The 12908-nt window shown below is 39.2% G+C and overlaps 1 long non-coding RNA gene across 1 annotated transcript; it reads right to left on the bottom strand.

Annotated features, from left to right (window-relative positions):
* Window positions 1–3612: 3612 nt before the first annotated feature.
* Window positions 3613–10946, bottom strand: LOC142043279 (uncharacterized). Its single transcript, XR_012653989.1, has 3 exons — window positions 10935–10946; window positions 7105–7185; window positions 3613–3748 (listed from the first exon to the last, which is right to left on the bottom strand). It is a non-coding gene; the product is annotated as an uncharacterized LOC142043279 (long non-coding RNA).
* Window positions 10947–12908: the final 1962 nt, after the last annotated feature.

Genomic DNA, 12908 nt, shown 5'->3' with positions numbered 1-12908 from the left:
GTTCAAGAAAACGTTTTGGCCTCTGTTTACAGGTGATCAGTCTAATTATCAGAGTAGTCTTCCAATGTACAAACATGGTTTATTCCATATTACTTTTATAGCAAGCATTCTAATAACTGCATTAATCACACTGCCACTGATCAAACAATCAAATATTGACTGATAGAAAGAAACGGGAGCATTGGGAATTGTGAGTCCTTCCGCACTCTTAATAAAAGCTCATGTGTGAGTAAAACTGCAGCACCTGAACGTAAATTCTACCTTTGACTATTTATTAATTTTAGTTGCTATTCCATTGGGAGTCTCTGAAATGAGGGTTGGACCTTATATCTAAATCTTATTTTTAAAAAGGACTTGAAACAGTCCTGCAGCATTTCTGACTGATTGACCAAACTCTGGTATCACTCCTATGAATGGCAGATTTTTAAGAGAGCTCTTTGATGAGTTACCCAGTATCATGTGTTTTAGAAAGACGTAATGAAATATTTCAGTCTTTGAAATGGTAGCATTTTTGCATTTTTCTTTAGTCTCCATAAAGGCTATTTTAGCACTTTTTTTCCTCAATGGCTGATCTACATTTCTTAAGGCTACATTGATACTGGGTTGATGAGCACATCATTGATTTTTAATTTGCCCTTCCCAGAATAGTTTTACATGTCAAAGTACTGGCAAACGAGATATAGGAAACTGATAAACTTCACAGACTGAATCTGTCCTTAAGCCCTCACTAGGCAGCTCCTGAGAAATATGGACAAATCAAGAGCCTGAGGTTTTTATGTGTCAGCTCAGCCTAAGGAGCACACTTGAAACTAACACTTTCTGTCGCAGAAACACGTTGAAGCCAGAACAAGCAACAGGTTTGGCCAATTGCAACTGAATAGTTCATATAAAAGCACAGATTTATTTTTTTTTTTTTTCCATTTTACTTCCTATCCTCCTCTTAGTAATATTCCAAATGACACCTTCCTGCATAGGGATCTGGCTATGGGTTACACTGACCCAAAGACATGTACGTCATCGTTTCTGACTGCCGCAGTATGAAACGTGGGACGGTGATCGTACAGCTGAGGAGCTGTTTCCCACCAGGCAACACTCACCTACTGCAGTGCTGCGGTTCAGAGTACGTCCTTCGCCTGCCCGACACACAGGCGGTTGGGGATTAGGGCTGACACCGCATGTGGTTTTTTCTTTTTTCCCTCCATGCAGCATAAAAAGCCTCAGTGTAGACTTTGTCTAGTTCCAGGCACTGCAACTGAGCACAAAAGGCAAGAAAATGAAGAAATTGCTTTCATGTCGTATTTTCTAGGTCTCTGCTGCTCTTGTCATTCAAAGGCGAAGGAGATAGGATTGTTTACCTAGAGAAGACAAGTCTAAGGGAAGAATTAATTGTCTTTCCTACATAAAAGCAAGCTATAAAGAGCAGGAAAGTAACCTTCCCTGTCCTCTGGGGTTCCACGTCCAGCACAGGTCAGTGCACGCTGCTTTCGGAAAGCTGCATAACCCCATGATCTCATTCCTGCCTGGTGGTACAGCACAGCAAACACAGGCAATGTTGAGGGTTTTTTTTAATTTCTCACGGACACAATTCACATTCAGCTACAGTTATCACCTTCCTTGGTCATCTGGTCTTTTAAACAGCGCAACAATCTCAGCAGGAGAGCTTTGGAGAACCCATAGCCTTCAGCCCAGGGATAGAGCAGGGTAGGAGGCAATTCAGCCTTCACCGCGCTCCTCCTCATTTGAGGCTGAACAGCCCCAGCTGCCTACAGTGCTGGTAGCCCAAGAGGGACATCACCTCTTTGAGGTTTTGGCTTTGGGGGGTTGAGGTTTTTTCTTTTTTTCAAATAAAAATGCCTGAGAGGAGCAGGACTTTGTACCCACGTCCTCAGCACCTCCTAAAAGTGGTGGAGCAGAGGGACACTGAAACCCCATTCTGATGCAGTGTATGGGCTGCCCGAAGCTTGGCTGGGGATGGGGGTTTGCAGGCTGGAGGGGGACGACGACACACTGTCGAGGTTGGGGTGCAACACCCGCAGCCCCTCTGCATCTGCTCTTGTGATGGCTCCGCTTTCCTACAAAGCATCTCCTCATTTGTAAATTGCCTTTGAAATGGCATTATGCCACTGAAGTTGGTGTTAGCTGGACACAAGGTGATCTCGGCTAAATGCAGGCAAGTTAATGGACGGTGTATTTCAGCAATTTTATGAATCTTGTGTAATGCAGACTGCTATCATAATAAACTCTAACAGAATCAATAGTGACCAATCTCAATTTAAAATCTGGATCTATAGTAATACACAGCGAGAACACTCTCCTTTAGAAATGCATGGCTGTGCATTAAAAGCTGAACGCTGGTTTAAGTAATTGCTATCTACAAGTAAGTGGCCCATTAATATATTTATTTACAGAATATTTTTGGTAACATGACAAAATGTGGGCTAACCTGAATTGTTACAAATTTCCTTCGTGGCCTCAGCTGATCTCCACAACTGCTCCTGTGCCTGTGTGTCTGCGCGCATGTGCACAGCCTTAACCCTAAACTACAAGTGTGGTAATTCACAGCCTCGGCTGAGGATCTGTTACCTTTGGCAGCAGTACTGATATAAAGACTTTCCACTTTCCCGCTGCTTCTTCCTGCTGCGGTACCGCAGCATCCTGCCTACGCTGCTGTTCTTTGCTGGGGTGAGGAGGGAGGGAGAGGGAAAGGAATTTACAGAGGGTTTTTTAAAGCCAGGTCATGTGCTATCATCATTTGTCATACATACTACAAATGTTTAGGCACTAGTAAAATTACTATTAATAAACATTTTGACTTTAGTTCTGTCTGCAAATAAGGGCGTCTTTGATGATCTGAAGCTGGGATGGAAGGGGAGAAAAAAGTATTTTTTTAAATGATGAATTTATAGATGAATTATGAATTACTACAGTTTTATATTTGTACATCAAAGAAATCAATTGAAATAAGTCAATTCAGTGTCCTCACAGCACAAATGCTGCAGCTTGTTCCCTTTCCATTAGACCATAATCCATTTCTGCTTCTGTTGGCCAGCTTACACTGGCAGCTTAATAGAGCATCCTTCGCATGAACGTTGGAGTGTGGTAATCTAAGATAGGGGAAAAAATTCTTTTTGGAGCTCATTTTTTAAAATAAAGACGAACTCCCATTATTCTGTGTTCCAGAGTGAATATGTATGCACTGCTTTTTTCAAAAAATGACATTGAAATGTGTCTTGACTGAGCAGTAGATCCCTTTCACCATCTATCAGTTCTTTGCTTTGGCTGCCTACAAGAGGGGTTAGTTGTGGGAAAAGGGGAAGTTTTTGCTGTCCCTAAAATGTCATTGCTCACCTTCATGCTCTCTCAAAGCTATGAGAAGTGCCGTAGCGTCCCAATATGTATTCTGTGGCTAGCATATCTGCCTGACTAACTACAGATCTTTCCTCTAAGAGCAATCCAGCTCTGTGCCAACACAGCTGGGACAGCCTCTATGTTCAAGGTCATTATCTTCAAAAACAACAATCATCTCAGATGGGTTAGGCCATATACATACCTTCTGCTCCTGGTAACAGAGCAAATGCCCAATATTCTGGAATAAATTTTGGCCAGTTGGAGGGATGGCGGAGACGAAACAGCCAGAGAAGTGGCAAGTTCATATTGAACTATACAAAATTGTCCCATCTCTAATTAATCATTGTGTCCTTCAGTCAGCCAGCAGTGAGACAGATGTATGTATTTTTCACAAGAAAGTCTGAAATAAGAGAACGGGTAGAAACTTAGTCATTTGGAATTGTTAGGTGAAGACATGGTTTCATCAGAATAAAGTTTGCTTCACAATTCCTTCATAATAAACATTGCAATACAATACATCTTCTATTAAGGTTATTAAGAGCGCTTTTGAAGTATACAGCCTTATGTCAACATTATGCATTAAGCAGTTGAGTGTCACAATATCACACGCACGTACGCACGGCACTGCACCAGGGAGCAGACACCTTTTGGACTGTGCCAGCAGCTGTCCTGCTGGAGAGGCAAAGAAGTGGCTGGGGTCATCGTACATTGACCCCTAACTCTGGAGGGTTAAATACAGGCACAGAGTTCCTGCACAGTTCTCATTTTAGGATCTGGGCTTTGCCTGAAGCTTTAATCTTACTACCAAAAGGGCACATGCCTAAATGAATTGTCCTGCCCTTCCACCAAAGTGGCCACATAGAAAGGAAAAACCGTTGGCATTAAATGAAACACGATGAATTAGCTAAAAAGAGAAGAAAGAATAAGCAGGAATGAAAAATAAACTTTAATTCGCTCCAGTGCCAGTAGGATTTGGCATTTAACTTTAATCATATGTTTCGCTCTGTATCACGAAGAAATACCTGTTTCGTGTTTCCCCTGATGATTCCTGCCATTAGCTGAAAGTCTGTTTATTCCCAGAGCTGTGCTGCCATCAGTTGATGATGCTGGGGCACTTACAGAGATGTTTTGGCAGGAAAAATGCTTTATCATTCGTAATGTTATTATGAAACATAATATTTTGCTTATAGAGCGGTCCAAAGCAATTCCATATAAATTGCTGCATTCTCTCCCTTGGTGTCAACTGGGGGGGGGAGTAGGCAGGGGAGGAGAGGGGAACCACATAAGTAAGTAAGAAAACAGACCAAAAAAAGCTAGTAACTTAAATAACAAGGAATAAACTCCCTATTGGACTTTCTTTTAATAGTTCTATAAAACTGGTGAAGACAGAAACGGTACTCAGAGATTTTTGGTGTCAGATCGGTGCTTTGCATTTTATGTGATCATTTACACCTGTGCAAAGTAAGTATCTGATAGCATTTGACAGCTGATTTATTAGCATTTGACACCTATATTACAATGTTGAAATGACTCTACAATGTGCAAAGCAGTGGAAAAACCACTGATTCCTTTCATGGCTTTTCCCTGGTAGTTTAATTCTGAGATTCCATTCCAAAGGAAAAAATGAATTCCTCACACCCCGATTGTAATTCTTTATTTCTTCTAGTATGTATTATGTTCAGCTCATACTGACTTGGAAAAAAAAAAAAAGAGGGAAAAGAGAAAAGCAGTTGTGTTTAATTCGCAGACTTGATTCATAGATGCTGGCTCTGAAACCAAATCAAAACCAGGCCATGCTCATAATACTGCAAGGAGTCACAGAAAAATGAGAAGTCTGCTATCGTGATGAGAAACACTGCAGGACTAAGACTCTTGATTTGTAACAGAGCTGGTAAGTAAATTGCATATTTTTGATAGTTAATAGTTTTTCAAATAAACAGAAATTTTCACCAAATGAAAGTTCTGTTTTCACTGAAATTATTTTTGGCTTCTTCAAAGCAAACTCTCAAGAAACTCCTAAGCCATGGTATTTCTTTTTTCACTGTTTTGAAGACAGGCTGTAACAGACTCTGTTCAGAATCTGTATAAGAAAGGGGTTGATCCGTTTAATACTTTCTGGAATATGGTGGACTTCTCAGTTTTAGAATTATTAAAGTAGTTGCACCCACTGGAAAAAAAAAAAATCAATATGTCAGCAATATCACCTATGTGCATAAAAAGTTACTGGAGCTCTGAGTTTACAAAAAGGATAAAAGACCCTTCCCCACCCCAGGAAATCAAGCCCAATAAGAAGGATCATGAACACAGGAAAAAGATAGTCTAAATTACACTATACAATTTGTCAAGTATGCAATTATTTGAAATGCCATTGCCAATGTTATGTGTTGACAGGATGTGATATCTTAATGAAAATAATAATACTGTTTGCTCATCTGGTGCCAGCCCAATTTCAAAAAGAAAAGCCTCTCAGATCTCACACATCACAGTAGCTTTTCCAGCTAAAATAATGTGGTAGCTAGTGTAGCATGAATAAGTTAAGTATCTGTGAAGTTCATGGACTGGTGAAGAGGGAGGACCAATTTGCCAAGCTCTGAATTACTGACAGACTGAATGACCCATGTCTAGTCTTGTCACGTTACTTTACATTACACATTGTAACACAATCCAGCGGAACATAACCTGGAAAAAAATTACTTCAGCGCTAGATTGCAAGATTTTCAAGGTTAGAAGGGTTTGATTGTCACGGGGCCCACATTTTCTAGATCAATTATAGTGGCCTTTTGCTGGCACCTATTGATAAGGGGAAGAAAGCAGCTGTTAGCTTTACCATCACTCAGAATTAAACTCTCCCATATTTACCAGTGTCTGTCTTTTGGTCTACACGACTTACAAAGAAATCAAAGCTCCTAATGCTCATTGCAACTGCCCTTTTCTGTGTTCAAGACACTGGTTTTACTTACAGTTCCTCGCTCGGAGCAGCATACCTAGCCAATTTTCATGAAAGGAAAGAGGTGGTCGTAAATGTAAGTTAAAGGACAACAAAATTATTTATTTTGAAACAAGAAAAAAAAGCAGGTTAGTTTTACTTCCTCGGCATGACAGCTATATCTGAGGGAGAGAGAAAGAAACAACTCCAAACATTTATTTTATGTATTTTGTACCCAATAAGGGTAGCAAGGGGAAATAATTAAAAGTATCATTTGCTCAGTCTCAGGGAAGGATTGATTTCCAATGATAGTGGTTCCAGTATAGTGCACCCCGATACATAAGATTTTACTTATTTTATGGCTGTGATTTAGAAACAGAGAACTGACCAGGAGTTACTACTGATGGGATCTATCTGCTTAGGCATTTTGAAAATTGAAGAATGAAAGATAATGAAGATAACATCAGCTGCTGCAAATGGGCTCTGATTATTTTTGACTTAAGTTTTATTAGGAATTTGAACATGACATCCCTTCCTGATGAACACATCCACAGCTCATTAGCGTCAATAAGAGTTATGCTTATATGGCAGAGAGAGCAGATCTTTTAGTTGTGTATGTCCAGAGTGTGACACACAGCCTTGAGTTCTGTGGCTTACTCAAACAATGACAAGTTAATGAGGATTTACTTTGTGCACTGTATTTCTATAAAAGTAATTTTTTAAATAGCGTAATGGATTAATATTTACTTGACAGCCTTTGCATCATTTACTCCCTGGTTTCTACCTTACAGTCTTGTAAGACAAAAAGATGGAAATAAATATTTACTCACTCTTCATGCATGCAGCTTACTTCATCTGAATATATGGAACTGTAGCCAGCTCTATTCACTGTGTTGCCTTTCAGCTAGATGCTATAAAGAAAGGAAATTAATTGTTGTTAAACTTAGGTATGTGGTAAAAAGCAAAAACAAAGTTAGTGCTGACTCCTGTCCCCATTTTACTACAAGCGCTCCCTCCCACCCCTGTCTCCTCTGCCTATGGCGGGGGGGGTGTATGTGTATATGTGTGTGTAAAAATAAGATTACCTCAAGCTCATTACTGTCCACTGACAGGGTCCTGCTGTAAAAACTTTTGATGAATAGTCAGCATCTAATTCCTGAGTAATAAAAAAAACCTAAGTTGCTTGCAATCATTATTCCAAATGGAAAAATTAATTGTAAATAACTGGAAGTCAATTAAGGCTGGGTTCTGCCGGGTAATGCAAATCTTTTATAGTTTTGTTTCAGTTAACTGCCTCATTAATGATTTATAGATGTGTATACAGCTGTGGGAACCATAGCATTATCTAATGCACTCAGAGAATAATTACATATGAAAAGAACTACGCAGCTCAAGGGAAAAACTCAGAAATTACTTACTGCCTTAACTTCAACCATATTAAGATGCAAAGTATTTAGAAACTGACTGTGATGTTTTATCATATTCTTGAGGTTTTATATTCTTTTTAAAAAGGGAAAAATAATTCTTTCTAAAAAATATTTGTATACATCAGTATTACACTATGCAAAAATTAAGATGTCTCAAACTGAGAATGTAAGGCATTTATTTATTATTTAAAAGCCTAAGTTATAAAACATTCCCATTCCCTTTGTGAATCTGCTATACAGGAAAAAAAGACACTTCTACAGTTAAACAATTCATGGGCATATGCATATATCTCCCTGATTTACATAGAGCTACAAGTAATTTTGGAAAGACTTCAGGAGTCATTTTCCTTATATACAAATACATCGGTATTTGTTCTTTGGTGACACCATTGTTTTGTTTGAAGTTTGAGGGATTTTTTTGTGAAGTATTCTTTTCACTCCTGAAACTTATTTCACTTCTGATAAGGCAGCAAACCTAAAGTTTTCACAATTTGCTACTTCTTATTTGTTATAAATTCTAATCCAGTGATAAACTGCTGTTGGACATTTGGAAGCGCCACAGAGGATCCTTTGCTTGTAAGCCTGATTTTCTTATTACTTAGAGCTGAGGAGGTCAAGGTCTTTCTCACCAAAATCAGGCATTTGACACCCAGAACCTTCCCTGAAATTTTGAATACAGTTGGCTCTGTAACACTGTGGATCCTCAGTCCAAAGCTCCTGGCATTGCTATGAGCAAATTTTCTGTTGCATGTCTGTGGGAACAGGCCAGAAAAGCAGCGCGATCTCACCCTCTCTGGTCTGCCTCCCAAAAGCATCTTTCAACTTCAGGCCTGAAGGAAATCCCGTGCTTTTGTCCATAAAGTGACTGCAGGAAAATAAGGGTGACTGTGGTCAGCTGCCGTTGGTTTGATCTGTTTCTGGCTCCCACTTTGTCTACGACCTGGTTGCTTTCACGTTCCTTTGAGTTTCCCAGCTCCATATCTAGCCTGCCTTTCACCCCGTCCCTCAATGAGTCTGGCTCTTCGTGGGTATTTCTCCCAGTGGTGCTGGCAATCAAGTTTCCTCATGCCTTGCTACCACTCTAAAGCATCCTCGCAGCCACCTCTTTCCACATTACTGACACAGCACAGCTCCCAGAAGTTTCTTCTTCTTCTTGCTCCTCCTTCACCACATTCTTCAGGACTCGGCTCCCACCTCTTTCCTCTGGCGCAATGCTCTTGATTTGTTCGCTCAATCAGACGTGATGCAGTCTGCCAGTGCTCCTTCTTACATGTTGTGTGATTTAGGGCAAGTACCTTTTTTGCCTTATATTTAGTAATATTAAAATCCTGGACCAGTTATCTATTTGAACTATACATGGCCAGAGGGAGACAAAGGAAATTATTTTTCATTTTGTCTACAGATGCTTAGACTTTTACATAAAACCTGCAACTAACCTGTATCACTTGCTTGTTTCACAAATAATGTCAGCATGTTTCACCAGCTAGGAAAAAAAGAAATCAGCCTGCCATCCTCTTGGGGGGAGGTGGGGTGGGGAAAGCACACCAGAAACTCATTCCATGGTTTCACAGCAGCACTAAAACACAAACGCTGCTTGGCCACCAGACTGCTGCTTCTAGCCAACTGGGCTGTAGGATTAAATGGAGCACAGGAATGTTCGGTATCTCACTTGCTGTTTTCAAGAGCTTGTTCCATATAGAGGGAATCTCAGGTGAAAATTCACAAGTTTTGTCTTTGCAGAAAATCTGTGGCATCTTTTGCATGCCTTTTAAAGAAAGGTTTACATGTTTATAATTATGCTTATGTGTTTCTTATATGTTTCTGCTATCACTGAAGAAAATTAATTATCATAGATTTTATTGACTCATAGAATAAGTCAGGTTGATGAGGTGTCAGGAGGTCATCTATTCCTAACTCCTGCTCAAAGACTTATGCATCTACATCAGTGACCATGTGTGAAATGAAAATGAAGTCAAAAGCATGGGAATAATTTATTTGGAGATTTCATTGCCAGAAAATAAAATAGAAATAGACAACTGAAATTGTCATAAAATATTTGTAACTCTGCAGTTGTGTCTTACTTGGTAATGAAACATTACATTAATCTACAAGAACAAATAAATGACTGCAAATCAAGTATCATTTAGCATTAGAAAAACCTACTTTTAATTCTAAGCTTTTGAAGTTGCACTGAATAATCTGCATAAGCAACAGCTAAATAAATCAAGACTCTGCAATCTGGAAAAGGAATGACCGAGCATTCATGAGACAGAGGTCCATATAATCATTAATGCCACAAAGCAAATGAGAAGAGAATGACTATTCAGCATTTAATACAAAAAATGAGGGCTATCAAATTAAAGTATCAGGTATCAGGGTAAAGCAATAGAAGGAAGCAGTCCTTTCTGTCAGACCTCAGCTAGAGAGCTATTGCTGTGGTGTTAGCTTACATCTGATCAAAGAGTGATTCCACAAATTCAGGCAAGACAAAAAAAACCCAAACCCAAAAGCTGTCGAGGGTGATTAAGCACACAGATACAGCTTTTGGCTTAAGACATCCTCACTGATGTCCTTATGGATTTCTAGGCACAGAAACGTAGAGCCTTGATGGATACTTGAGCCTACTCTTCCCTTGGCGTATTCCTGGGGAGAGCATGGGCTCGACACCCTTTGGTTTGACACAGTATGGCCATTCTTATTTTCTGCTATCTCTATTTGTACATATTATCTCAGTGCAACTACCACAGCTCTTTCCATTGTCTTCCTCAACAGTAGCCAGTAATCTTTATGGCACTTCTTAATTGCTCTTGGAAAATACGGTAAGGGAAAAAAAAATGAGGTAACATATTTGGCAAAACATCTTCTAATTAGCAAAATTGTTTAGTAACTGCTCTTGTTTAACTACAGTTTATCACACACTCCAGTGTGAATTGAAAAGAGTTGAAGACATTTTTAATTCTGGTTTTAATATACTTTGTAATCAAAAGGGTAAAATAAAGGTACATCACTATGATTTAATGTATGGTGGAAGACAGGCAGAAAAGCTTTCCAGTCCATATCTGCCAGCTATTAACCATGCAACTGTCAGATCTGAGTGTTTCATAAAGATTCTTGCTCAGAGACAAAAAAAAGCATGCAGATCAAATTTGCATCTTAGATCCTTTGCCCCTTAGAGAAAAACAGGAACGCTGAATTATAAACTGGAAGTAATGTTTTATTGTGAATTCCCTTACCATCCGAAATTCAACTTAGAGTTGTGATTGCTATGCACAGTAACTCTGCCGTTCTTTTTCTTTATGCCGTCCCATGCTCAGATTCTGTGGATCAGATGATATAAGAATAAACTAGAAGCCACAAACATTGTAGTGGCACAGGGAACATGGGAGGAATAGAAGAGACACATGAGACCTCTTGGGGCTCCTCATCCCACCAGTTGGCCAACGGAAGACACACAGTTCACGAGATGACAAACTCATTCCTTTCGCAGGCACAGCTCACTTTCTCATCTGTTTTTTTTCCTAATCTCATAAGTTCTCATAACTGAAAAATCATGGCCAAGTAAGCATTTATTTTGTTTCCACCCTACATTCTTCATTTGAAAGATCTGTAAATCAGACATGAAAGTCACTCACTCCAGGTTGAAGTCAGATGTTACGAAGGTTCAAGCTGGGAAAACAACAAAATAAATTCTGATCTATTATATTTACTAACATTCCAATTATGCCTTTCCATTTTATACAATTCTGGGGGAAGGCAGGGGGAAATGACACATATTTATCAATGTGGTATTACACTTTATTCTGCCTATATGCCTTTGGCAGTAACTTCAGAAGATGAATGCCAAACATAACCAGCTAATAACTCAAGGGCTATTATTCTGAGTTACAGACACCCTGAAGGGGAGCAGCCTCAGTGATCGTTTCTCCTCCTGGATCAGATTTTTGAAGCGTTCCAGTTGGATCAGTGTTTGCACAAGAAATGCTCCCCCTTAATTCTCTTGACTTCTGCTGGCTCTACCGTCCTTCCCATGGGGTACAGAGAATACAACAAATGCAAGTAGTGAAGACTACTTGGATGGTTTGCAAAAATCCAAGCAGAGGATGAAAATTCAGAGGAGGCAGTACTCTTACTGAAACAGTTGCTGTACAGTAGCTATAATTTCCAGAAACAGGTGAAATTTAAAGTTTAGCCTTTTCACAGTTCTGTTATTGTTCATGTGGAAGTCTAAAAAACCAGTTGCATTTCTGGTCTGCAATTTCAGGCAACTAGCTACGAATAAACTGTAAGTGAGTTCAAGAAAGTTGATAAATACTATTAGGACTGATGTATGCAGGCACTGGCAAAGAACAAAGAAATGGCATAACGATGGGCAGCTGGAGGAGCAAAGAAAATGTGTAGAGAAAAGAAGGAAAACGATGTGTTACGAAGTGGATATGGTTCATGACACAGTTACACCAAGTAGAGCTGGAAAATTTTAAAGCAGTGCTTAAAGTTCAGCTTTCCCTTGCTGTATGCCGATGCCTGCTTTGTGCTTGCAGCACTCTTTTTGAAAATCCATGCAGATTATCTCCTTTTAGAATCCCTACCGCCTGGATGTTGGGAAGCAGCCAGTCTGACAGCCAGCGACAAATTAAGACAATAACCAAACATTAGCTAAAAAAAAAAAAATAAACCCAACTCTATTAAAATGCAAACATTTGTTTAAAAGTTATTGTAGTAAGAGGCAGATACAGGAAACCAAAACATACTACATCGTATAGCTACTCCTAACTGCTTTTTAAAAAATATTTACACATTTCTAACTGGAGAAAACTGTGGGAAATCAGGCTGTGAAAACCATGTACCAAAGCATATCTTTCCTGTGGTATATGTGAGAATTAAGACTAAGTCAGCTGACATATAGTTTAATATTGCTACAGATTAAAATTAGCAGTGAATAAGACATATTTACTATAAACTAATAGATAAATAGTTTACCATTTCCTCATTGGAACGTTTTTCTCACATCAATATGCATTCATACACAGGTGAAAAAATATTTTGTGAACTGTAAATGTGATTAGCCCTTCAAATTACATTTGGTGCGGTTTTTAAATTGACCATGAGTGCATGTGTACATGTGCGCGTGTGTGCCACATTTCTCATCATCATTGCATGGTTTGCCACTAGAATTTCATAAGCTCAAAGCAATACTGGGAAATTCATAA

Source organism: Buteo buteo, chromosome 22 (genome assembly GCF_964188355.1).
Source record: "Buteo buteo chromosome 22, bButBut1.hap1.1, whole genome shotgun sequence".
Classification (NCBI taxonomy): domain Eukaryota; kingdom Metazoa; phylum Chordata; class Aves; order Accipitriformes; family Accipitridae; genus Buteo; species Buteo buteo.
This window is presented reverse-complemented; position numbering and strand designations above follow the sequence as displayed.